At 42.7% G+C, this 27,996-nt stretch overlaps 1 long non-coding RNA gene across 1 annotated transcript; it reads left to right on the top strand.

The window, feature by feature from the left end:
* On the top strand, positions 1-25,436 carry LOC113903516. Its single transcript, XR_003514158.1, has 3 exons — positions 1-871; positions 24,010-24,088; positions 25,346-25,436. It is a non-coding gene; the product is annotated as an uncharacterized LOC113903516 (long non-coding RNA).
* Positions 25,437-27,996: the final 2,560 nt, after the last annotated feature.

Below are 27,996 nucleotides of genomic sequence, written 5' to 3'. Positions count from 1 at the left end.
TTGGATCTCAGAATTATTAGAAAAATGCTGATAAGCATAACATTATGGTTCCATTTGTTGATGACTCTGCCTTTGACGTGGCAACTGGCATTGCACTGTCCAATTTAGAGACGATTTTCCTGAGCACTGTCACTTGTGATTCTACCAAAACCCTGTAAAGTAGGTGGGACGTTTTACAGATAAGGAAGTGGAACCTCTGAGAGGTTAGGTGACTTCCCAGGTCACCCACAGAGCGGGTGCTCTGACTTCAGGTCCATTACCCAGCATCCTGGCACAGCAGAAGATATAGCCAGCCCTGCCTCCCAGCAGCCCCCCAGGGAGAGATGCAGGGAGAGTCTGGGCAGATTATTTGAACACAACCATTTGAACAGCTTGATGGGATTTAATTGTTTGGAAGGTGTTCAACATGGTATTTCCAAACACGAAAGGAGAATGCTGGAGACTGCTTTCCCAGATAATGATCCTGTCTTCATTTTGGAGAGCGCTTTCGTGTTTACAAAGCACTTTTGCAAATTTTCTTATTTGATTCTGGACACAATCTGGGATTGGTGTGAAAGGTTTCATTTTCATTAACAGATCCAGCAATGTACTGGAAAGAAAAAAAAAAGATGCTGGACATGAACAAAAGGGAGAGAGCCAGGCCTTTCTACATCACCTCCCTCCCTGCTTACCTGTACCTGCAGGCCAGGTGTGCCAATGGGCGGGGCAGAGAGCCCAGAGCCTGGTTCTTTCTGTTTACAGGCACCGCCCACTTGACTTTCTTGCTGAGGGAGCTCTCTGACCTTAGAGAGACCTGTGTTTTACTGCCTGCGAGGGTGTTTTACAGACTTGAGTTATTGTCCACAGGGACTCGTTTGAAACCAGCTTATGGGTGAGTCAAATGGTACAGATGCAGCTGCTAAGAAAGGGGAGTGGGGGGCTGGGGGCATTCCAGGCCTAAGGGGGGGTCTTTAGGAGGCATGAAGTCTGAACCTTCCCCCAACTGTGTATTTATAAGATGCCTAGGTGAAAAGCTAGCCTTTTTTTTTTTTTTTTTAAAGAATCTTTAGCTAAGGGGACTGCCCTCCCAGGCCTTGGTTGGATGGATTTAACTGCAAACACTGCTGAAGCCATCATACCAGGAGGCTCTGAGAAAGAAGTGGGAAGAGATGAGGCAGCAGCTGGGGCCTGAGACTGGGCGGAAGGGCTCTGAGGGTCTGAGGAGGGGGAAGTGATAGCATCTCTCAAAGTCAGCTTGCAGGTGGTGGTCCCACCACTTATCTGGGCGGGGCTCTTGCTGTGTCACCCAGATCAAGTGGAGGCTCTCCTCCGGGAGCACTCTTCATCCTCCCCTCCGGGCCGGTTCGGACCACACCCACAATCACTGACAGCTCTTGTCTTTCTATCCATACTGGGGACACAAACAAGCATGAATTCAGAGCACACATCAGAATAGGATTAGACTTTAGCAGACCAACACTAAAGAAACGCACCCTGTCTTGTACAAACTAAAAAAGGAATTCTCAGAGGAGTGCACATTTTCCTTCTGTATTATCGGAAGATTTCTAGCTGGTCTTTCCCCTCCTGGTGCTTGCTCTTCTGTCCTCACACAGAGGCAAGCAGCTTTGAGTCAAGTCCTGGCATCCCACTGCTCCAGGCTAGGGTGACAACCCCTCTCCTCTGGTGTCTCTGCCCCTCTCTGGTCTCATCTCCTGCCCCTCCTCTCATCTGTTCCAGCCACATGGTCTTCCCCCTCAGCCCTGCTCATCCCTTTTTAGGGCTTTTGCTCTAGCTGCAAGCTTTGCTGGAAAGGCTCCTCCCCTCCAGATTCACAGGTCTGGCATCCCCAACTCCTTCAAACCTTGCATCTGATTTCCCCTTCCTTATGCAGCCCTCCCTCCTCATCCCTTACCTGTGGTCTGTTTCTCCGTAGCCTCATTCATTTCCAACCCACGGGTTCAGCCATTTATGATGTCCATTGTTGTCCATTTTCGGCCCCTGCAACATGAACTCCCCGTGGGGCAGAAACAGCTCTGCTGGCCTATGGATGCATCCCAGGGCCTAGAACTGGACCTGGCACACGGTTACCATTTAGCTAGCCTTGTTGGGTATATAAAGGGCATCCAGCTGAGGGATGGTCCTCAACTCCCCACGCGGCTGCCACGTGCATTGCCACCCTCATGTTGAAACAGGACTCTGCTGAACACTACAAGTGGCCGCATCCGCCTCCAGGCTTCTGGAAGAGGAGCTGGAAATGCTACACAGAGGGTCTGGCTGTTGTTTCACAAGGACTCAAGGCTGCAGGTGTCGGGGGTGGGGGGTGGCGGAGAGGCTCCAGGACGCGAGGCAAACACCAACCCAGGGTAGGCACAGCCAGCTTGGCTCTAAAACTCCTCTGCTGCTGGGGAGTGGTGACCCCAGACCTTGCAGCCCTGGTCATGGTCGTCTGGAGCGCTCAGCAGGATTGTTCCCGGTTGTCAGGGCCAGCTAGGAAGAGAGCTGGACAGGAACCTGTTACATAATTTGTAGGGTTCAGCCCAAAATGAAAATATGGAGCCGGCTCCTTATTAAGAATGTATAAGGAATTTCAAGATGCCGACGGCCGAGCTTTACATCAGGCCCAGTCCTTCTGAGGACTGACCACCCTCATGGCATTTCACAGATCTCCCTTGAGGGGGTGGAGGGGAACGTTCCCCGCCCCAAATGTAGATCACTTATACCCAAGGTGTGTAGCCAGCTTCTCCTTGAGGAAAGGAGCCCGAGGGTGCAGTGGAGGACAGTGGGCGACAGTCCCAGAGAAAAGGTGGAAGTACCAAAAACAGTATGCCTGCAGCAAGCAGAAGGCCCCGAGGTCATGTTGCGGGCGTGGGGGGTGGCAGAAGAAGGTAACATCAAAGTGGCATGTGGACCAGGAGGGGGGTTATGTTCACAGAGAGGAACAGCCAAAGCCCTGGAACATTCTCCTTTCACAATGGTGGTCAGTGATTCATAACGAGTGGGAGAAAAAGAAGAAGAAAATGTAGTTTGAAGAAATAACGCCAGTTTGGGGTGTCCGTGGGTGCCGTGCAGTGCTAGGAAGCCCAGTCCACGCATGCGCCAACTGGGGGAGGGCGGGTCCTTACTCTCCTCACAACGCCCCCAGACATCTTGGATACTGATGCTGAGGCAGGCACTTCCTGCTTCCATTTGGAGAACGCTTCAGACAGTGAAGCGTCTGCCTACAATGCCGGAGACCCAGGTTCAATCCCTGAGTCAGGAAGATCCCCTGGAGAAGGAAATGGCAACCTACTCCAGTATTCTGGCCTGGAAAATCCCATGGACTGAGGAGCCTGGTAGGCTACAGTCCATAGGGTCGCAAAGAGTGGGACATGACACGACCGAGCGACGTCACTTTCACTTTACAGTTTTACAAGTGCTTTACATGATTTCGGTGGACTCTCTCCATGAGCCTCTCACTTGAGTGTTGGGGAAGGCCAGAGCGGATGTTACTTGGTTCTCTGGTGTTGAGTCCAGCACTTTCTTCCTTTCCTCCGTAATACGCCTGCCCCTGGTGGCTGCCATCTTCCCGGAGTCCATGGCCGGAGACAGACAAATAGATGCAGGCCAGGGCATCACAGGCACAGGGCAGCACGATGACAGACTGCCTCCAACATACCAGTGACCTGCAAGCACAGCCAAAGGGAGCCGGGAGCTGCTGGCCACGCAGAGGACGAGCCCCGACGGCAGGAAAAGGCAGACGTTCGGAGGGGTCAGATGCTTACCTTTCTACGAACATTATGGGAGCTGCTTTTTGGGGTCATCCGATAAATGGGACCTGCAGATTAAGTAAAGATGAGTAAAATGATGCTACTCTGAGTGAGTATGCATTTTGAAACGGCCCATTAACCTCTTGTCAGGAAGGATTCTTTCCTTCGAAGCGTTGGTGGTTTCCTGCACTAAAAGGTGTGAGGGTGAGTTGCCAAATCACGTTATTATGTGCAGCTAACGGCTTTGCCAAAACTGGTACCCGCAGATGTGGGCTCAGAGGGTTAGAGTTCAACACCTCAGTCATTAACATCTTCTTTAAAAATTAACAAGTGCGATTAGCCCATATTAATGAAATAATCTCTTGAGGTTTTTTTTTTTTCTTTTAATCTGCAGTTCCATCTGAATCACACACAGAGAAAATGCACCTTCCCATCAGTTCCAGTTTAGAACTGGCACATGTTAAAAAAAAATAGCTGAACTTATTTTCCCCCTCTTCAAATTCTGCAAAATTTGCTCCCAGGTTTCCTTTCTAAGCCAAGTTTCATCGCTGAGCACATTTTTATGGTCTAGTTATAAACCCTAGAAAAACAAGGTTTATAGGAAATGTTGACACAACCTTCACTAAAGTGGTGCTAGCTGACACCTCTCTATTTTCAATTTGGGGATTTCTACTGGGAAAATATAAACGCTAATTCAGCAAAGGAAGCCAACGATAATAAAAATGTTGTAGTCTTCCTGTTCACCCCATGAAGTTCTACTTCAAAAGATGCCAGGGCAGCGTGGAGTGAGTTAGAACGAGGACGCGCAGTTTGGAAGGCACCTGCAAACACCTCAGCCTCCCGGTTACTTATAAACCTTGCCTGGGAATGTATGACCTCACGGTGAGTCATGGCTGCCCACGGCCATTCAGTCGGAGAGGTGGCAGAAGATTCCAGATCTTAATGTCAAAGATGCCTTACCAGCCTCCAAATCTACCCTAAATTCAGGCAAATTGGATTTTTCACAGGCTGGTAAAGTCAACCTGCAGACACACAGAGAAGCCTCAAAAGATGAAAGTTGGAGAAAAGGCAGACCCTGGAAGGTGGATGTTGAATGGTTAGCAGGCTCAAGTTGGGGCCAGCAGCAGTGTCAGGGGGACCCAGGTGTGAGGGCAGGTCGGCACATGGGGACAGAGGGCCAGTGACAATTCCCATTTTCCCAACCCCGCTCTACAGCCCAGCCGAAAGGCACATGTGTTCCATATTTAGGCTTTGATTTTTTTTTTTTTTTTCTTTCTGAAACAGGAGGAGGTGGGAGAAAGGGGTGAAGGTTGACTCAGGTCCAGAGATAAAGACTGACATACACAAATGGCCCATAATAGGGGGCAAAGCGAGTTAAGCTGGAGTCAGTATTTTCAAATCCTCAGCTAAATAGACTAAACAGGACTGGCTGAGGAGCCAGGAGGGCCAGCTGCCGGCCAGGAGCTCCCACTGAGGAGAAGGGTAGCCTGTGAAGCCTCCCGTATCCCCCTTTTTGTCACCTGTACAAAGGGGTCCAGCATCCATCTAGCCATTGAGGTTGTGTGGGGAGTAAGGCAGGTTTCTGGTGGGGCTCTGTGAAAAACTGCAAGGTGAGGAGGAGTGTTATTTTACGTTGATTTATTCCTACTTTGGAAAACTACAGAAAATGGAAATGTTTTCAGTCGAGGGAGAAATCCATCAGGATAAAGGAGAGAAAACCTCTCTGGCATTCATATAATTGCTTTTCGTTCATCGAGACTGATCTTGGGGCAGGGGTGGGGGCGGTGGGCGGTGCGTGCGGGGTCTGCTGCTGACAACTTCGCTTTCCTCTTCAGTCTAAGAATCTACTAACGAGGCTGTTCAGGTTAACGCCCCAATTACCATCACATATTTTAAACTTTCCCAACTCACAAGGGACCACTCACTTACATAGCCTCCTGGACACAAAGTATTTCTTTGGATGATTATTTTTTCCTCCTGGGTTTCTAAGCCTGTTGGCAGCATTTTTCCAGAGTGTTTTCAAAAGCTTTCAGAAGATATCCTCATAACAACTGGGGAAAAAAAGATTAGGAAGCGTACTTTAAGACTAATGCTTAACTTCTGCAGGCCCTGATTTTTTGTTCAGGTTGAAAAGGAAGACAGTTTCTGGATGTACCTGTCAAGACTAAATGATTGTTCATTTCCTGTGAATTGGGAATCAGGTAATAACATGCAGCTGAGGAGCCAGGCTGGGTTTCTTGCTTTTTCCTCTTCCAGAAGCGGGGTCCATTACCAGCTGGGAAGTATTACTGTGTGAATGTGCTGAAAAACTTTGGGGAAATGAGAAGAACAAGAACATTCTAAATGTTAGCAGTCAGTTTAATGGTCTTACCTGTACCCACCAGAGAAGATTTTAACAGCAAAGGTACAGAAAGATTAATTTAACTAAAAATGCTCAAGAAAAAAAGGAGGGATTTTAAAAAACCTTTAAAAAGTCTTTTTCTAGGATGGAGCTGATGAGAATGAACTCTGCTAAAATTATGCATGCCAGTGACTGGGTGAGTTGGAGAGAAACCATTTAAAATAATAAAATTTTTTCACCCAAGAGGAAGGAATTAATCAATGAAGTTGCATCTTGCTAATGAAGTCATTGTTGTTACTGTTTAGTGGCTCAGTTGAGTCCGACTTTGCAACCCCATGGACTGTAGCCCACCAGGCTCCTCTGTCCATGGAATTTTCCAGGCAAGAATACTGGAGTGGGTTGGCATTTCCTCCTCCAGAGGATCTGCCTTATCCAGGGATCAAATCCACATCTCCTGCACTGGCAAGAGGATTCTTTATTGTTGAGCCACCAGGGAAGCCCCAATGAAGTCGTTACCTGGAACCAAAAAAAACCAAAAACAACAAAACCCACATAAATTCAATGCTGAGTTTAAAATTGGAATTCAGCAAAATGTCATCCCAGGCACTTACTTAAATGCACGCTTTTATCTTTTTGTACAATAAATTTCTTTCCGAGTTTCATTAGCCATTATACTACTCATGGTGATTGTGTTAGATGTTAGATGCTAAGAGATGGGTGCCAACATTTCATTTCAGGTGGCTCCTCTTCCAAGTCATCATCACAGTTAATTAGAGACAGAGGAGGGATGGGAGCCGAATCGACACTGGGAAGGTAAGAAAAGGAAGGAGGGGCCAGGAGGAGGGCAGTGCCAGTGGAATTTTACAGCCTCGCTGCCCATTGCACAGACCTGTGTCTTGGAAGAAAGAGCTCTGGGGTCTGAGTGGAGTGTAGGGTTAGTACAGCTGGCTTGCATCACCTTGTGGGTGGTTCCCAGCCCTGGCTGAGCATCAGGATGACTGGTGGAACTTTTAAAAATAGAAGCTGGGCGCTCAGCTCCACACTCTGCCATGACCTAGAGAGATGGGATGGGGGTGGGGTGGGAGGGAGGCTCAAGAGGGATGGGATACATGTATACATACAGCTGATTCACAGTTGTTGTATAGCAGAAAGTAACACAATATTGTAAACTTGTAAAGCAATTATATTCTAATTAAAAGAAAATAGTAAAAAAAAAAATATAAGCCATTGGGTCCTCTCCAGTCCTGGGCTAAAGCTTGTGCATGATTTCTCTGTGTTTCAAAAATGTATGGGTTTTTCTGGGGAACTTCCCTGAAAGTGGTCCAGTGGTTAAGAATCTACTTCCAGGGCAAGGGATATGGGTTCCTCCCCTGATGGAGAAACTAAGATCCCACATGCCATGGGGCAGCTCTAGCTGGAGCTCCACAGCTAGAGAGAAGCCTGTGGGCCACAACAGCCAAATAAATAAATAGTTTTTTAAATGTATGGGTTTTTGTTGTTATTTCAGTATATAATGAAAATTTTATTTTTTCAAGTTTTTTTTTAATGAATTATAGTTCATTAAATAGTGTTAGTTTCAGTGATTTGGTTTTATGTATGTGTGTGTGTGTGTGTGTGTGTGTAGGAGAAGGAAATTGCAGTCCACTCCAGTATTCTTGCCTAGAGAATTCCATGGACAGAGGAGCCTGGCAGGCTGCAGCTCATGGGGTCACAGAGAATCAGACACGACTAAGTGACTAACACAAACACAAACATATATATATATATATATATATATGTATAATAAAGAACATATATTCTTTTTCTAGAATGTGTATATATATGTATAACTAAGTCATTTTGCTGTACAGCAAAAAATAATACAACATTGTAAATAAAATACAACACTTCAATAAAAAATAAATTTAAAAAAGAATATATATTCTTTTTCAGATTCTTTTCCCTTATAGGTTATTACAAAATATTGAGTAGAGTTTGCTGTGCTATACAGTAGGTCCTTGTTGGTTATCTGTTTTGTATGTAGTAGTGTGTGTATGTTAATCTCAATCTCCTAATTTATCTCTCCCCCGTTCCTCTTTGGTAACCATAAGTTTGTTTTCTATATGTCTGTGCATCTATTTAAGCTGAAACCTACAATTGATTCTGAGATTCTGAGTGTTGAATCAGGGTTGAGAACCACTGGCAACATGGAGGTTGGAAGTAAACCCAGGTGAGCTTGACAGTGTTGCACTTTATCTAAATCTCTCTTTCATCTGGTTTGAATATGAAGAAGGAGTTGTATATCCTGAAGTTTATCAGGACATCATAGACATAAGAGGATGAGGATGACCATAAAACAATACCTAGCACTGCCATGGCTCTTTGGGGACTCTTACCCTAAGTGGCAGGGCACTTTCACATGCATGACGTCACTTCTCTCCCCTCCCCACCTCCCTGGATGCTGTGAGGCAGGCAGTGCAAGAGCATCACCCCATCTTACAGATAAGAAAACAGGCCACATCCAGCTGGATCCCCCAGCACTGCTAATGGGTGAGCTGAACCCCATTTCACATTCCTGCCTCAGATACAGTCCCTTAGGTCTGACAGCTGTTTTCCCAGTGTGTCTGGGGCAGGAGACAAGTTCCTGTGCTCTCCGGTGGTTTTATGCTCATGTAGCAGAAAAGAGAATTCAGCAAACACTCAGCTCCCATGTTCAGTGCAAATGGAGAGGTGCTTTGTATTTTGCCTTTACCTTAAAGAGTTGGCTTCCACCCAGCATGTGTGATAGAGTTTTGACTTTCCATTTTACATAGATCCTTTCCTTATGTGGTGGCTCAAGAATCCTCCTGAAATTCGGGAGATCTGGGTTTGATCCCAGGGTTGGGACTATCCCCTGGAGAAGAGAATGGCTACCCACTCCAGTATTCTGGTCTGGAGAATTCCATGGACATAGATCCTGGCAGGCTACAGTCCATGGGATCACAAAGAGTTGGGCACAACTGAGTGACTTTCACTGATTTCCTTAAATGAACACGTCATGCCTCCCACGTCTGTTCCATTGCTTACTGGGGTTCAGTGAAAAAGAGAAGAGATAGGAGAGAAGAAGAAGAGAGACAGTGACACGGGAGGGACAGTAGGCAGCCTCCTCCCCCTCTTTCTCCCTAGGAGGCCTCTTGGTGGCCACCTTGCCTACAAGCTTTTCCCACATCCTGAGAAGTAGATGGTCCCCAGGTTAAGGATGGGAAAAGAAGCTAAGAAGTCTTCCAGTCCTGTTTGGGTAATTTTCCTGCTATCAGTATAAGCTTTTAGTAGCCTTGGGCTTAAGATTCAACTATTCTGATGAAAACAAATAATGATCACAGTATTTGAGGCTGATGATGTTTAAAGCCAGAAGTTACCCTTTCCTAGAAACAATTTTGTTGAGAATGGACTTGAGAATAAAGGTATATATGATAAATCATGACACTAGAAGCTACGCTTTTGCTGATAAAATTTACTGATTAATCAAGTTACTTTGCATTTTATTGTAATATAGAAAAGCTTACTAAATAAGACTTTTTAAAGATGATTATTTTTTGTGATGTCATAATAGCTACCACTGTGGCAAAAAGTTCAATGTTAAAGTGTAATAGATAAGTGACAGGGATATGTTGTACAGCACAGTATCTTGTAGAAACTTTTAATGGCATATAATCTGTAAAAATACTGAATTGCTGTGCTCTACACCTGAAAATAATACAATATTGTAAGTCAGCTTTGCTTGAATTTTAAAAAGTATGATGAATTAATATCCTCCAGATACTAATATTTCACAGGTCAATAAAACTTAACCATGCTTATGGGTTTACTCCATTATACAAAAATATATTTATAAAAAGTATCACTAAGGTTTTTATAAATGAGTTGGCTGACTCTTCATTTTATCATGTTTTGTCTTCTACCTGTATCAGGTTAAAAGATTGGTGATGTTTTAATTATGTGAAATCCCATCTGGTTTCCAAGTAGCCTATTGAGAAACACTTTGGACAGTCACAAAAAGGAATTTTATAGAAAGCTGAATATATGGAATGTAGCTGACCTTTTAAAACAGGTCTGTAGAGCTATTTGGGGGGACAGAAATGGCAAATAGGTTTCACCCAAGCACTGACTGACTGGCCACTCAATAAAGTGTCCTCTCTGGAAGACTGGTCTGGGCTTAGTAAGCAAGTATGCCGAGATTGACTAGTGATGCCTGCTGGGGAAAAAGGAGGAGGTCTTGGTGCCATGTTTGCTGTCTCTGCTGTGGGGTAAAAGGGTAAAACACCAAAATGCCTATTTCACTAAGTGCAAAGACTACTGAGATGCATAAAGAATTCTCCTGATGGCACAGATTTTGCCAGAGCCAAGACTCAATCCATAGTTTCAAATAGTTTCAGATTTAAGAGCATTATTGAAAATGTTTAATGCATATCGGGGTGTCAGAAAGAGTAAGGATTATTCACTTTTCTCAACACGCTACACTGTTATGTGAAATTCTGGAATTAACTCTGTCATCGTTACGATAGTGAATGTCAGTCAGGATCTTCCAATTATCTAAGCTGCTCACAAGTACGGCTTTTTCCTCGAATTCCATCAGTATTCCGTAACAGTTCAACCTGCTCATTTTCATTAATGTAGTTTTCACTGCACCCAAAGCAGATGCCATCTTTTCCACTGGTGAAAATGGTGCCTGTGGGTGATTATGGTGCCCAGGGGTAGTCATTACATAGATCTTATTTCTAAATTCCATTCTACAGTGTTAGTGAGGATGCTCATCTAGTTAAGTTGTTTCTTTCCTCTAGCAAAGTGGGGCTTAACCCTCTGGAGAAACCTGAGCTTAAGATGATTAATGTTGCAAGGGAATAACTTTCTTAGTGAATAAATGGTCTTTTCAGCAGACTGAGTTGTCTTAAACTGAAAAATTTAATTTCAGATGGAAGAAAGCATTCGTCAATTTTATGGTAAATACTGACATATTTAGAACACATTTTTAAGCATGTTTCCTACCAGAGATTTATCATTTCAGGTCATTTTTATGTGTGTGTTCTTCTTAGTTGCAGATTATCCCTCTTACTTTTTGAATGGATGGGTACTTTGTTATTATCTGTTGATTGGTCTTTGAAGACATGGCTTGACTAGGAAGAGGTTGGTTCTGGATACAGTAAGTCCCCTACATACTAATGAATTCTGTTCCATGAGCATGTTCATTAAGTCCAATTTGTTCATAAGTCCGACAAAGCTAGCCTGGGCACCCAACTAACACAGTCAGCTATATAGTTGTTGTTCAGTCACTAGGTTGTGTCCGACTCATTGCGAATGCATGAACTGCAGCACACCAGGCTTCCCTGTCCTTCACTATCTCCCAGAGTTTATTCAAACTCATGTCCATTGAGTTGGTGATGCCTATATTACTGTGCTGTAGTAGGTTTTATAATACTTTTCACACAAATAATACATATAAGACAAATACAAACAATAAAGCATTTTTAATCATACAGTACAGTACCTTGAATAGTACAGAACAACAGCAGGCATACAGGGGCTGGCATCAAGTGAACAGGCAAGAAGAGTTACTGATTGGAGAAGAGAGAGGATGTGGGAGATGGCCAGCAACAGGAGATGGAGGGAAAGCTACAATTTCACTCATGCCTGATGTGGATGGAACACATGTTCACATCTTTGAAAGTTCACAACTTGAATGTTTGTATGTAGAGGACTTACTGTAGTATATATAGCTAGACAAGTGAATAGTCATGTACAGGACCCTCCAGGAGTTTGTCATTTCTTTCTATACCACTATTCTTCCTCCTCCTCTCTCTTAGCTATTATAACAAATCCACTTTCTGGGACACTCAGCCCCCAAATTGTAGCCCTTATTTTCAACTACCCTTTAAATGTGACCGTCAATTGTCTTGCCGCTTTCTCCAAACCAGCATAAGCCCAACCTGAGGTCTCTTGACTTTTCTCCAAAGACATTCTTCATACAGGGGATTTTTTTTTTTAACTGTACATAATTGTATTAGTTTTGCCAAATATCAAAATGAATCCACCACAGGTATACATGTGTTCCCCATCCTGAACCCTCCTCCCTCCTCCCTCCCCATACCATCCCTAAAGTAAATAGCTTGAGTTAGAGGAGGAAACAGGATACGATTTTTCTGAATTCTTACATTATCTTTTCTGTTTCCATAATTTGTTGTTGTGGGGGAGGGTGTCTGGGAACTGATGCTGGGGCTGACACTGGGTCCTGCTTGGAGCTGGGTGTCAGACTCCCTGCAAATGGGGAGGGCAGGGGGTTCTGAGATGGATACCTGTGTTGTGGGTGGAACTTCTCTCTGACTGGTCCTTGACTCCCTCCTTTCATCCTCTGTCAGCAGATTGCTTAGCCCTTGAAACTGGTCTTAGCTCATGTCCTTTGATAAAAGGGGCAGTTTGATGAAAGTTGTCAGGAAATAGAGGAGGTGGGAAATCTGGTCATGTTAATGCTGCTGTGGATAAGACAGAAATGCAAATATGCCACTGAGGATCTTACTAATTTAATCCAATCACGAACACATTGCCTAGAAAAACTTTTGGTGTAATAATCCAAGGGGGTGGGATTCCATTTCACCATTAGATGCATTAACTTGGATAGATTTGTTAGCTGAATAGTTACCATCACTAGTGCTAGGAGACATGATCCGGAACTTTCTGGAGTAGTCTGTCTAATGGGAGAAGATATACAAAAAGTAAGCAGTCAGGGTCGAGACGTACAGCTGCACAGGGTGTGCACTGACCAACTTCAGGGGACGTTATTTGCATAGACTATGGTATAACGTATGCCCTACTGGAAGGCATGACTGGTCCTAACACAGATGGTGACCCTTCAAGCAAGCTTTCTACAGTGAGCTAAATGATCCCACTTCTGGTCATGTATCCAGACAGAACTGTAATTCAGAAAGATCCATGCACTCCTGTGTTCATAGTAGGACTATTCACAATAACAAAGGCATGAAAACAACCTAAATGTCCATCAACAGATGAATGGATAATGAAGATGTGGTGTATATATACTGTGGAATGCTACTCAGCCATAAAAAATGAAGTAATGCCATTTGCAGCAACCCAGATGGACCTAGAGATTATTACACTAAGTAAGTCAGAAAGAGACAAACACCATATGATTATCACTTACATGTGGAATCTAAAATATGACACCAATGAACTTACCTATGAAACAGACTCATAGACATAGATAATAGAACTGTGGTTGCCAATGAGAAGGGGTGGGGGAAGGATGGACTGGGAATTTGGAATTAGCAGATGCAATCTAGTCTATATAGGATGAAGTTTCACTTTCATTTTCAAACAACGAAGTCCTACTGTATAGCACAGGGAACTATATTCAATACCCTGTAATAAACCATAATGGAAAAGAAAAATAAATAAAAAATAAAGTATAACAGTGATAGGATATGTATTGTGCCCTGGGAGCACAGAGCAGCAGCACCTGACCCAGCTTGCTGCTGCTGCTGCTGCTAAGTCGCTTCAGTCGTGTCCGACTCTGTGCGACCCCATAGACGGCAGCTCACCAGGCTTCCTTTTCTCTGGGATTCTCCAGGCAAGAACACTGGAGTGGGTTGCCATTTCCTTCTCCAGTGCATGAAAGTGAGAAGTAAAAGTGAAGTCGCTCAGTCATGTCCGACTCTTAGCAACCCCATGGACTGCAGCCTACCAGGCTCCTCCGTCCATGGGATTTTCTAGGCAAAAGTACTGGAGTGGGGTGCCATTGCCTTCTCCGTGACCCAGCTTAGGAGGTGGTTTCTTGGAGTAAAGGGCGTTACCATTGGGACTTAAAAGATCAGCTTCAGTTAGACTGGACGAAAGACAGCCTGTCCAGGCAAGGGAACAGAATGTCCAGCAACTGAGAACAAGGAGTTGTGAGACTGAGTTGATGAAGGAGTGAAAATGAAGGACGTTGTGGCCTCTCTGTCCTGCTGGCCGACTGGAAGCCTGCTTACTCTAGCTTTTCAAACACAGATCAGCTGCACCCAAACTCGATGGAGTTAAATAAAAAACATTCTTCACTTCCCACCTGTTTTTTGACTGATTCTGTCTCAGCAACATTTACCCCCTCCAGTGCAATTGATTCAAAAGCTTAGGCTAAATGTAACACTCCGAGAAGAGTCCCTGCTTTCAGACAGATGGGGCTCCAAGGCGGCCACCTGTCCAACTTTATCAAATGTCAAACATTTTGACCCAGACAAACGCCGTCAACCTGATGGTGACACTCTTCTGCTTAAAGTTTCTTATTTTAAGGCTTTTGCCGTTAGAAAACAAAATGAAACATGAAAAACCTTTGGGGAGATAAAGTTCCAAATGCTTAGCATGGCTTCCACAATATAGTCATCGCCCACAGGGCAGGGACTATTTCTATCTGGTCCTCTCGCCTGGGCTCCATCACTGATTGGGATCAGGAACAGCTCAGGGGGCTATAGCCTTGGTGTGAACGTGATGGTGAGTCTGGAAGAGAAGCAGCTTTGTTCCCCCACGCTAGACCATCCAAGCAGCACGTTCCCACAGCTGCCATCGCTTGGAATAGGATGGAGACTCTACACATGTTTGTTTTAAAAAATAAATGAATGGAACATTTTCCAAAATTGACCACAACTCAGAAGAGGTTAAGAACTACAGCTCTAAAATTTTTCCTGGATAAATTATACACAGAGACCACATAATTTTTATTCCCATAGCATTTCTTTTACCTGAATTGGATGATGGTATTTTGACTTCATCTCCCTGACAGTTGATACAAGAAACATCTTCACAAAACTCATTGCTTTTTGTACTTTTAAAGGCTGCTGGGACATGTCACTGCTTCACTCAGTGGCACCTTTATGAAAATCCATGGGAAAAAAATTCTCAGTACTAGGAAAAGTGGTGCTTTATGTGGGCAATTCATTGATCTATTTAAGTAATTAAGTATCCTCAGTCTTGAGCCTCACACCTCCCCAAACGTTCCTCTTCAACTCTGCCCTGATGCTCACTGTTTTCTTCTTTACCTTACATGAGAGTCTTTTTTTTTGAAGTATAGTTGATTTACAATGTGTTAATTTCTGCTGTATAACTCAGTGACTCAGTTATATTTGCATTCTTTTTCATATTCTTTCCATTATGATTTATCACAGGACTTTGAATATAGTTTCCTGTGCTATACAGTAGGACCTTGTTTATCCATCCTATATGTAACAGTTTGCATCTGCTAACTCAAACTTCCAGTCCTTCCTTCTCAGCCTCCCTTGACAACCACAAGTCTGTTCTCAATGTCTGTGAGTCTGTTTTTGTTTTATAGAAAAGTTCCTTTGTGTTGTGTTTTAGATTCCACATATAAGTGATATTATATGGTAATTCTTTTTCTCTGACTGACTTCACTCAGTATGCTAATGTCTAGTTAATCCATGTTGTTGCATGATTTCATTCTTTCTTTATGACTAGCATTCCCTTGTATATATGTACCACATCTTCTTTATCTATTCATCTGTAGGTGGATATTTAGGTTCCTTCCATGTCTTGGCTATTGTCCCACTAGAGTCTTTGAACATTTTATTACAAAGATTTCCTTTGGGGTCTTCCCTTCCCTGAAGCAGAGCATTTTGACTCATCCATATTAATGTAGCTAGGTCAAAAATTAAAATCACTGTTCACTACCAAGGATCATGGTCAACCAAACTCTCGTCCTTATTCCATCTTCAATACTCCCCACTGGTAATTGTGGGAAACTTTCACTTTCTACTTTATTCATTCCCACTGGCTTGTAATTTTTATGGGTGCAGCCTCTTTATCCAGAGGGAAAAAAGAATAAAGATAACTGAACATTTAAATCTGGGTTAACCTCGAAAATGTTTTAGTCTTTACCTTCGCAACCCTCACCATAATGGAGTTTTAGAATTTAAACAAAGATCAATATACACAATAGGGAGTACCAAAAGAACAAAGAATTATTTAAGTTTAGACTTGAGAATTAAAGATCATCTATGGACAAATTATTCCTTCTGATGTCCTGTATATATTTAATAAGGACAATCAAATCAGAAAGAATACCCCAAAAAGCATATTGTCCACATCAAACATGGAATGGGTTTCATTGCTAGTCAGCTCAATCTGTTCATTACTGGCAAGTATTGACATGCATGGTGGCTTTGGTTGTAGGGTAGTGCAATGGCTCTGACCCTGAGGTGGTCAATATCATCCACTTGTAGAGAAGGCAGCGTTTCAGTGGTTGGTTCAGGCTTCATGGAACTAGGAAGGGGCTGAGCTGGGATTTGAACTGGGAGCATCCTTCAGAGCCCTTGTTCCTCGCCGGTCTTGGCACTGCAGTATTCCTGTAAGCATCCTCTCAAAAGGCAGAGAAGCAGACTGATTAAACCAGCATGACCAAGCTTGCCTGGGTTATAGGAAATTGGTCTTCATAGGAAACACAAGCCAGCCATTAATGATTTGAAACTATTAGCAGTAGATTGTGGATATCACAATTCAGCCCATTGCTTTTAAAGCAAAATAAACATATTCCATTTGGAAAAAAAAAGAAAGTAAATGCATCTGACTACTGTAGCTTTAAGGGAGAATCAGAAAATCTGATACGTGGACCGTTCAAGTTTCATGTGACATCAAGACAGTGAGCAGACATCTTATTGAGAATGATTGATGGCCCCTGCTGTGATGAGCAAGTGCGACAAACATATGCTGCCTGTTTTTATGTGTTTGGGCTGCCAGATGGTACCTACCCTCCCCACCCCTGAACCTTCCTTCACCCCACCCATGCCTTGCCCCAAACCCTCCCCCTCATCCTGCCCAGTCCCCGTAATTCATCCTCCACCTGAAGTGAGAGCTGGGGGGGACACTGATGTGTGAGGCTCAGGTATAAAATATGGATGTCTGCTTTGCATATTATTGGGTAAAATAAAAAGCTTAAATTAGAATGATTTATTTTCTAGGACATATGTTGACAGCATCTGAATGTCATGTACCTTTCTCTCCTATGAGAAGCTTATATTCCTGTCTTCATTGCCAAGACAGTTCCTGGAACATAGTTCCTGGAACATTTATGTAATTAATGTCTGTTGGATGAATGAACGAATGAATAAATAAGTGAATACATGATCAACCCATATAATAACCCAACAAAAAAGGAAATGAGGTGAATCTGGCAGAATTTGGTGTCTGTAAACCCAAGCTTTTTCCCAGGGTTCTCAAGTCCTCTGCGTAATTGGCTGTTGTAGAATTTGCTGGAGACTCATATCAATCTTCTGATTGTGTTATTTCTGAACTGTACCATTACCCACTGCCTTGGAGAGCTGTGACATCACTTCTCTTTTTCCGAAGATATCCCCGGTGGAATTGTGATCATATTTTCGATGACTTTTCATTACCCAGATTATAATTCATCTGGTTTTATCAGCCAAACTTTATTCAGGTTACATAGTCTCGTACTGGACACTGAATTCTCTATTTAAAAAATATATAAAGATGTATATTTTCAATTGATTCCCTTTGCTGTAAAGCAGAAACTAATACAACATTGTAAAGCAACTATTACCCAAAATTTTAAAAAGATATACATTTTTACTGTGAAAGTAATGTAATCACATTATCAAAAAAGTCTCCAAAGTAGAAATGAAGGGAGAAAAAAAAATTGTCATAAGCCTAACTCTCTGTCTAATACCACCACTTATTAGGATTTGGGTAAATTTCCTCCTAATACTTTTTTCTGTTCCCCATCTGTTTTTACATAGCTTCATATGATTGTATTCCATATGCATATAATTTGATTCCCTAATTTTTTAAACTAGTCAGGAAACTAGAAACAACACTAATTATTTAGCAGAGAGAATTTAATATAGGAAATCGGTTAAGCAGGTATCAGAGAACTCACAACTCATAAGGCAGACCCTGAAATGAAAGAGGAATAGCAAGTGCAGAAAGCAGCTTCTATGCCAGGGCTGGAGGAACAAAGGGAAGAGGGCAGTGTCTCCAGACCAAGAAGCTTTGGGAGGGGCTGCAGAACTCAGACACAGACCTCAGGGACGGGACACCACCTGGATCAGGGCCGACGGCTCTGAGGGCAGGACTGCTAAGGCTCCTGCTAGGTGTGGGGAGAGGGTTGAAGACAGGGCCTACCTGCTGATGGACTCAGCTGCCAGGGTCTAGGTCCAGAGGGAGGGGCCCTGGTGGGTAACTGACAAGATAGGAAGCACCCCAGAAGGGGCTTGCTCCTTCCTCCATCCTCCACCTCCTATCTCCCTCTAGGGTCCCCTGCTGGTGGATACTAATTGGGAGGCAGCCTGCAAAAGCAGAAACTGAGTCTGCAGAGTCCAGGCCCCAACAGCACAGAGTAATGTTGGTTCCATGGTGGGGGCCAAGCTTAACAACCAAGCCATGCCTACAGCTTTGTTTGGAGTGTTTCCACACAACCTGTGTTTTGTTTTCTGTTTTTTTTTTTTTTTTAATTGAAGTACAGTTGATTTACATTATTGTGTTAATTTCTGCAGTACAGCAAAGTGATTGTTATACATATATATATACATTCTTTTTCATATACTTTTCCTTTATGAATATAGTTCCCTGTGCTACTCAGTAGGACCTTGTTTATCCATTCTGTATATAAGAGTTTGCATCTACTAATCCCAGACTCCCACTCCATCCTTCCCCGACCCCTCCCCTTGGCAGCCACAAGTCTGTTCTCCATGTCTGTTGAGTCTGTTTCTGTTTCATAGATAAGTTCGTTTGTATCGTGTGTTAGACTCCACATATCAGTGATATCATCTGGTGTCTGTCTTTCTGTGTGATTTCACTTAGTATAATTTGTAGGTCCATCCATGTTGCTGCAAATGGCATTGTTTCACTGTTTTTATGACTAATATTCCATTGTATATATGTACCACGTCTTCTTTATCCATTTGTCTGTCTATGGATATTTAGGTTGTTTCCATGTCTTGGCTGTTATTGTAAATAGTGCTGCAGTGAACATAGGAGTGCATGCATCTTTTTGAATTATAGTTTTGTCTGGATATACACCCAGGAATGGGATCATATGGCAACTCTAATTTTTTTGAGGAATCTCTCATACTGTTCTCCACAGTGGCAATACCAATTTACGTTCCCACCAACAGTGCAGTAGGGTTCCCTTTCCTCCACATTCTCTCCAGCATTTACCATCTGTAGTTCTTTGATGATGGCCATTCTGACTGGCATGAGGGATACCTCATTGTAATTTTGATTTGCATTTCTCTAATAATTAGTGGTGTTGAGCATCTTTTCACGTGCCTGTTGGCCATTCATCTTCTCTGAAGCAGTGTCTTCTGGACTAGATGTTGTTTGTCAGTGCAGACACACTGTATATCCACACATACAATCCCTACCTGTGTGTGCAAATTGTGTACATACATTTCTACATTTATATTCACAAACTATTCCTTGGACGGCTAGATTCTGCTAACAGATGACCATTTCTACTTCCTTTAATTAACTTTAAGAAGACAGATTTCATGCAGCAGTTTGTTCTATTAAATCCAAGCCATCTTTTCTCAGTGCCCAAATTTATGATCTTTAATTTCAGCACACCTCATATTTATCAAAACCACGAGAATGATTTCACAGTGACATGTGTCATAAAGAGATTTTCTTTGCTTTGTCCTCTGGCCGGGTGAGGTCGATGGAAGTCTGCTGAGTGTTTCTTTTTTCTTGAAGGGGATGGAAGGAAGCAGAGGAGACCAGCCACAGGCCCTGTTCAGTGTGAAGGGAGTGATAGCCTGTGGGGTGCAGCTGTTGCCATTTGGGGTCCTTCCCAGTTTACATGCGAATTCATTGCCTGAGCCAGGGAGGAGGGAGATGAGGCCATTTGTGGCCAGCTTCAGGTTTCAGGGCTGATAACCTTACGCCTTAAAGATAAAAAAAATAGAAGCAACGTTTAGAGCCAATTTTGAAGGACAGTCACAATTCTGCAAATATGTGATTGAGAGGAAAGAAAGATCGTAGAAGGAAAGAGAGGTAAATTCACAGGCAAGCTCCTAGGGCTTGGAAAGAACAAGAACGTCAGATGCCTCAGAACAGGGCTCTTGGAGGTGGGTGGGAGGGTGGGATGGGGGAATGGTTAAAGCAGGGGTGACCCTGAATCCAGGAGGGAGCCCAACACTGCATGTCTGTCGACAGAAAGGACACCTTCTAGTGACACGCCGTGTGGTCGAAAACATCAGAAGAAAATATGTAAGGAACTTAAGAATGTACTTTGGGATGAGAGCAAAGAGAGGATTATTTAGGAAAAAACTCTAGAATGCTCAGGAAATAGGATCAAATGAGTTAAGATGTGTAGTGTGTGTGGATAGCAGATATAATGTGTTTGCCATTTTTATTCTCAGCAGCATCACATGGGCCAAATGATGGAGGGGTGGAGGATGGGGAAGGTTCCAAGGCAGGATAGAAGGTGGCGAGCAGGAGGAAGAGTGTGGCGCATGCATCTGTCTGAAGTTTGGGGCGGTAGGGTACAGGGGGTGCTCCAGCCCACAGGGTTAGTTGATGAGAACGTTGGTCAAGTATGTGCTGGCTCTGGAAATAGGCCTGGCAGGGGACCCAGGCAGCCTGAGCAGGTCCTCCTCACTGGCTCTGGAAGAAGTGGGTCCTAGCCTCCTGACCTTTTTAGATCAGTTACTCTGGTCATCCTAAAAATATAACCAAGCCCCTGCAGCACACCTGGTCTTAGACACCTCACCCACATTCAGTCACCCAGCCCTCTTCCTCCTTCTGCTTCCTGTCCTTTTAATTTGGGACCCAAAACAAAAACTGACTCAGACATAGAGAACAGACTCATGCTTGCCAAGGAGGATGGGCTTGGGGGAGGGAAGGGTTGAGAGTTTGGAATTAGTAGATGCGGATTATTATATATAGGATGGATAAACAACAAGGTCCTATTGTATAGCACAGAGAACTGTATTCAATATCCTGTGATAAACCATAATGGAAAAGAATATACAAGAATATATATATGTATAACTGAGTCACTTTGCTATGCAGCAGAAATTAACACAACATTGTAAATCAACTATACTTAAATGAAAACAATAAAAATTAATTTACAACTCAAGCTTTTGTTCCACAGTTGAAAATAAAAAAACATAAATAAGGGACTTCCTTGTTGTTCAGTGGCTAAGACTCCATGCTTCCAGTTGCAGGGGCCTCAAGTTTGATCCCTGGTCAGGGAACTAGATCCCAAATGCTGTAACCAAAGAGCCTGCCTGCCACAACTAAGACCTGGTGCAGCTGAAAAACAAACAAAACCTTCATAACCAAAATATAAAATATATTAAATATAGTTTACATTTATGTTTTGTAAATCAAAAATACAAATTACATTTGTATTGAAATATAAATCTTGAGACCAGTGCCTAAAACTTACATTCACTGGATGTAATTAATCCATCAGCAGGTGTAATCCATTCTTGTTAGAACCTCAGCAGAGTGGTCAAAAGCCTGGGCTTTTGTGTCAGACAGACTTAGATTTAGTTCCAGGTCTGCTGATTGCCAGAAGGGAAGTGAACTTGTGCAAGATGCTTCATTTTTATGAACCTCAGTTTCCTCATCCACAAAGTGGGGAGAGTGACATCACTTACCCTTGGGATTGTTACAAGGACTCCATCATCTTTTACAGGTAAAGTAGTTAGCACGTGCTACAGCTCAGTACCGCCCTAGATCTGTTCCCTGCTGCTCTCACCTGTGGTCTGGCACTGTTGCCGCCAGCCTGACCTCTGGCTGCCTTCCACAGCTTCCCCTTTGTCACAGAGCTTCATGGCTGCTCTGATCTGGGCTCCTGCCTCTGCATGCTCCCAGTTCTCAGGCTGAAGTACCTGCTGTCTAGGTCCACTCTGCCTCTGGGATGGACCCACGTCACCTTTGTATGAAAGCAGTTTGTCTCTTTCAATTCTGGTTTCCTCAGTGTGTATGCCCAGCAGTGGGATTGCTGGATCATAAGGCAGTTCTATTAGAACTGTTTATATATACTGTATATATATATATATATATATATATATATATATATATACTATTAGTCCTGTTTATAATAGCCAGGACATGGAAGCAACCTAGATGTCCATCAGCAGATGAATGGATAAGAAAGCTATGGTACATATACACAATGGAGTATTACTCAGCCATTAAAAAGAATACATTTGAATCAGTTCTAATGAGGTGGATGAAACTGGAGCCTATTATACAGAGTGAAGTAAGCCAGAAAGAAAAACACCAATACAGTATACTAACGCATATATATGGAATTTAGAAAGATGGTAACAATAACCCTGTATAGGAGACAGCAAAAGAGACACTGATGTATAGAACAGTCTTTTGGACTCTGTGGGAGAGGGAGAGGGTGGGATGATTTGGGAGAATGGCATTGAAATACGTATAATATCATATATGAAACGAGTCGCCAGTCCAGGTTCGATGCACGATACTGGATGCTTGGGGCTGGTACACTGGGACGACCCAGAGGGATGGTATGGGGAGGGAGGAGGGTTCAGGATGGGGAACACATGTATACCTGTGGTGGATTCATTTCAATATTTGGCAAAACCAATACAATATTGTAAAGTTTAAAAATAAAATTAAAAAAAAAAAGAAAAAAGCAGTTTGGAGTGACTTTTTAAGGAACTGGCTGACTTTAAACTTTAGAATTTGGTTATCAGTGAAAACATAACTATGGATCATGTAGCTGGAAAGCCACATGCATATGAGTATTGACTCTGCAGGTATGGATGTGGTGAGAACCAGACCTCACTCATCTATAATTTTTAAAATTTTATTGAAGTACAATTTATTTATAATGTGTTAATTTCTGCTGTGCAGCAAAGTGATTCAGTTACACACACACACACACGTATGTATGTATATATATATTATTTTTCATATTTTCCATTATGGTTTATCATCACAGGATATTAAATATAGCTCCATATGCTATACAGTAGGACCTTGTTGTTTATCCATCCTATATATGTTTGTCTCTGCTAATGCCAAACTCCCAATCTATCCCTCACTGACTCTTCCCCACTTAGCAACCACAAGTTTGTTCTGTCTGTGAGTCTGTTTCTGTTTCATAGATAAGTTCATGTGTGTCATATTTTAGGTTCCACATATAAGTGATATCATAAGATATTTGTATTTGTCTGACTTCAATCGGTGTGAACATCTGTAGGTCCATCCATGTTGCTGCATATGGCATTACTTCGTTCTTTTTATGAATGTGTACTATTCCACTGTGTGTGTGTATACATATATATATGTATATAAGCACAGCACAGCACCTTTTCTATATCCATTCATCTGTCAATGGACATTTAGATTGCTTCCATGTCTTGGCTATTGTGACTAGTGCTGCTATGAACATAGAGGTGCATGTACCTTGTTGAATTATAGTTTTGTCCAGATATATGCCCAGAAGTGGAATTGTTGGATTATATGGTAGCTCTGTTTTTAGGGGTTTTTTTTAGGAACCTCCATACTGTTCTCCATAGTGGCTGCACTAATTTACATTCTAACCAACAGTTTTAAAAGTGTTCCCTTTTCTCCATATCCTCTCCAGCATTTGTTATTTGTAGATGTTCTAATGATGGCCATTCTGCTTCATCTGAGGTAGTACCTTATTGTAGTTTTGATTTGCATTTCTCTAATAATTAGCGATGATGTCATTCATCTATAATTAAAGAACAGTGACACATGGTAGAGCTTTGCATGTACAGCATTCAATCCAGTATTCAGGGAGAACTTTTAATTGGTTGATTAGAAAAAGACAACTTAAATTATTTTAGTGATTTCACATCAGGTAGCATGGTGCTCCAGCCATGCCTTGTAATGACTTTCCAGGCATCCTATCCACACACCAGAAGGTGCAATATTTTCTGAGATTGTCCTTTTTTACAGGTGAGGAAAGGGAATCACAGAGGCTGAAGACTTGTCCAAGGACACAGCTTGTAAATGTTGGAGTTGAATTTGAATTCAGGTAATTGAGCTCCAAATTCCATGCTCTCAGTAGGTCACCTCTCAAAAGAAGAATTTCCTTCAAACATCTTGCAGTAGTAATTATTTTTATTTATTTGTTTGCTTTATATAATTCTACAAGCTGAGGGTCAGTTTACAGAACAAGTGGAACTGCCTTATTCAAGGTAATTACTAGTTGTTTGCAAATGCTTTAAGAATGAAGCTTTGCTGCTGCTGCTGCTAAGTCGCTTCAGTCGTGTCTGACTCTGTGCGACCCCATAGACGGCAGCCCCCAGGCTCCCCTGTCCCTGGGATTCTCCAGGCAAGAACACTGGAGTGGGTTGCCATTTCCTTCTCCAGTGCATGAAAGTGAAAAGTGAAAGTGAAGTCGCTCAGTCGTGTCCGACTCTTAGCGACCTCATGGACTGCAGCCCACCAGGCTCCTCGGTCCATGGGATTTTCCAGGCAAGAGTACTGGAGTGGGGTGCCATTGCCTTCTCCTAAGAATGAAGCTTCAGGGAACCATAAATACCAGGAAGTGAGGTTTTTAAGTCAGTTAATCCAGGCTTGGTACCTGCAAAGCCAAGAAAGAGTAAATGGTATATCAGATGTTCTATAGTTCAGAGTTCTAACTTCTTACTCATGTTTGGGTTGCTAGATGTGGAAAAACCTAGAATTATTTGTCCCTGCCTTAACAAAATGATCAATTATTGAATTATTTTCTTTTACCTGGTCTTTTCATAAAGAGGTCAGTATCAACAAAATTCTCTGAGAGCCCAGGATGGCTGGTGTTTGTTTATCTATTTAAGAGAAATTTTTGGTGGCCTCTTGAGTTCGTACAGTTTTAACCCAGTTTGTCCCATCCAGATAATCTTTAGCATGAGGACTATGAGATGGTCACGCAGCTTCCATTTTGTCCTGTGGACTGTGTTTACCAAGTCAGAAAAGTGGCCATGTGTACTTGATGGGTTCCTAAAAGCACTGGCTCTGAAAAAAAAAAAAAAAAAAATCAATAACATTGTATTCCCTCAAGTTTCTGGCTGAATACAGCTTTACTATTGATCAAAATGTATTCTCTTCTATTAGGACAATTACTGAGAAAAAATATTTTGTGTACCTCCTCTGTATTGAGTGTTATATGCATACAAGTTGCCATGGGCATCACTTTTGTATAATTGTTCCATAATTTTAAGAGAGAACCCAGATTAGATGCACTCAGCTAAATGGTGTATGAAGTCTGTTGAGTTCTGGCAATGCCTATTAAGCCTCTTTGGTGCAGGACCTGGCTGGGGCTCAGTGAGAAGAGGGAATCGAAACTGTGTAAGATACAGTCCTCCAGATGACTACAACAGAGGTGACTAGAACACAAAGCAAATTAAAGAGCTGCAACATCACAGCAGGATCCTCTATGACCCACCTCCCAGAATATTGGAAATAAAAGCAAAAATAAACAAATGGGACCTAATTAACCTTAAAAGCTTCTGCACATCAAAGGAAACTATTAGCAAGGTGAAAAGACAGCCTTCAGAATGGGAGAAAATAATAGCAAATGAAGCAACCGACAAACAACTAATCTCAAAAATATACAAGCAACTCCTACAGCTCAACTCCAGAAAAATAAACGACCCAATCAAAAAATGGGCCAAAGAACTAAATAGACATTTCTCCAAAGAAGACATACAGATGGCTAACAAACACATGAAAAGATGCTCAACATCACTCATTATCAGAGAAATGCAAATCAAAACCACTATGAGGTACCATTTCACACCAGTCAGAATGGCTGCGATCCAAAAATCTACAAATAATAAATGCTGGAGAGGGTGTGGAGAAAAGGGAACCCTCTTACACTGTTGGTGGGAATGCAAACTAGTACAGCCACTATGGAGAACAGTGTGGAGATTCCTTAAAAAACTGGAAATAGAACTGCCTTATGATCCAGCAACCCCACTGCTGGGCATACACACTGAGGAAACCAGAAGGGAAAGAGACACATGTACCCCAATGTTCATCGCAGCACTGTTTATAATAGCCAAGACATGGAAGCAACCTAGATGTCCATCAGCAGATGAATGGATAAGAAAGCTGTGGTACATATACACAATGGAGTATTACTCAGCCATTAAAAAGAATACATTTGAATCAGTTCTAATGAGGTGGATGAAACTGGAGCCTATTATACAGAGTGAAGTAAGCCAGAAGGAAAAACATAAATACAGTATACTAACGCATATATATGGAATTTAGAAAGAGGGTAACAATAACCCGGTGTACGAGACAGCAAAAGAGACACTGATGTATAGAACAGGCTTATGGACTCTGTGGGAGAGGGAGAGGGTGGGAAGATTTGGGAGAATGGCAATGAAACATGTAAAATATCATGTAGGAAACGAGTTGCCAGTCCAGGTTCGATGCACGATGCTGGATGCTTGGGGCTGGTGCACTAGGACGGCCCAGAGGGATGGTATGGGGAGGGAGGAGGGAGGAGGGTTCGGGATGGGGAACACATGTATACCTGTGGCGGATTCATTTTGATATTTGGCAAAACTAATACAATTATGTAAAGTTTAAAAATAAAATTAAAAAAAAAAAATAAAGAGCTGCAACACCACAGAACTTGTAGAAATGATTCAACTCAAAATGGCAAACATCTGGTGATGCACTGCCACACCCCTTTCCGAGGCAGACATTATCAATCAGTCTCAGCACTGATTCCACCGAGCCTAGAATTAACCTGAAGGAAAATAACGCCTACAATACTTGCTCTCTCATTATCTTGTATTTCCTTCTTGAGGGGGACAACAAGGAATGGAATGATAGCTACCAAGCTGGGAACACCCATTGGGTTAGGTGTGCCCCAAAAATAAAAAAATAAATAAACTGTCATATGTCACAGCAATGAAGAAAATGGAGATTTTTTTTTTCCCTTGGAGGGGGTGCTATTTTTAAGTATCCAAGTTTTTACCATATTTACTTTAAAAATTATGGTAGCTTCATTTGCCCCACTTTTGGTGATTTTAGTGAGAAGTTACCGCACCCCTTCCAGCTCGTTCCAACATACCAATTTACTGGGGGCACCTCCATTGAGAACAGCTGCTCTGGCGGATTAAACTCGCAAAACTGTTCCAGACCAAGGTGAAAGAACACGCTAATTAAGTAAAATCACCTTAACACGTTGAGAAGTCACTGAGCCCGTCCAAAGCAAACTTTCCCCTCCCTCTACATTCCTGACAGATGTGCTTGGTCTTCCTACGCGCAGATGCATTCAGTGCTTGGTTACCAAGTCAGTTATGACAGGTCAGAGCCACCACATTGGGTTTATCCTTTGCAGACACCCCTCTGAAGTGTGAGGAGGGCAGGCATGGCCATGCTTGCCGGCACCTCCTGTGCCCCTACTCTGTGCCTCAATCCTGTGCCAGCCCTGGCTGCGTCTCAGAGTCCTTCCCTGTCTTCCCCCGGAGCCAATGCCCTTTATGAGGCCCTGGTGAATAGTGAGAGCCTTCACTGAGTGTTCTTGAGGCTGGTGTCTGCCTTTGTCCACTGCATAATACAGAGCCTGGTGCACTGCAGTGCTTAGGAAAGATGTTTGAATGAATGAATGAAAAATCAATAACATTTGCCTTACACTGAGATGCTCCTATGTTGGGTGTATATATATATACACATATACATATATATATATACACACACACACACACACGCAATTGTTATAGCTTCTTCTTGGATTGATCCCTTGATCATTATGTAGTATCCTGTTTTTTCACCTGTAACAGTCTTTAAAATCTATTTTGGCTGATATAAGTATTGCTACTCCAGCTTCCTTCTAATTTCCATTTGCATGGAATGCCCTTTTCTATCCCCTCACTTTCAGTTTATATATGTCTCAGCCATGGAAAAAAAATGAAATAATGCCATTGCAGCAACATAGAT

This window comes from Bos indicus x Bos taurus, chromosome 13 (assembly GCF_003369695.1).
Source record: "Bos indicus x Bos taurus breed Angus x Brahman F1 hybrid chromosome 13, Bos_hybrid_MaternalHap_v2.0, whole genome shotgun sequence".
Lineage (NCBI taxonomy): Eukaryota > Metazoa > Chordata > Mammalia > Artiodactyla > Bovidae > Bos > Bos indicus x Bos taurus.
This window is presented reverse-complemented; position numbering and strand designations above follow the sequence as displayed.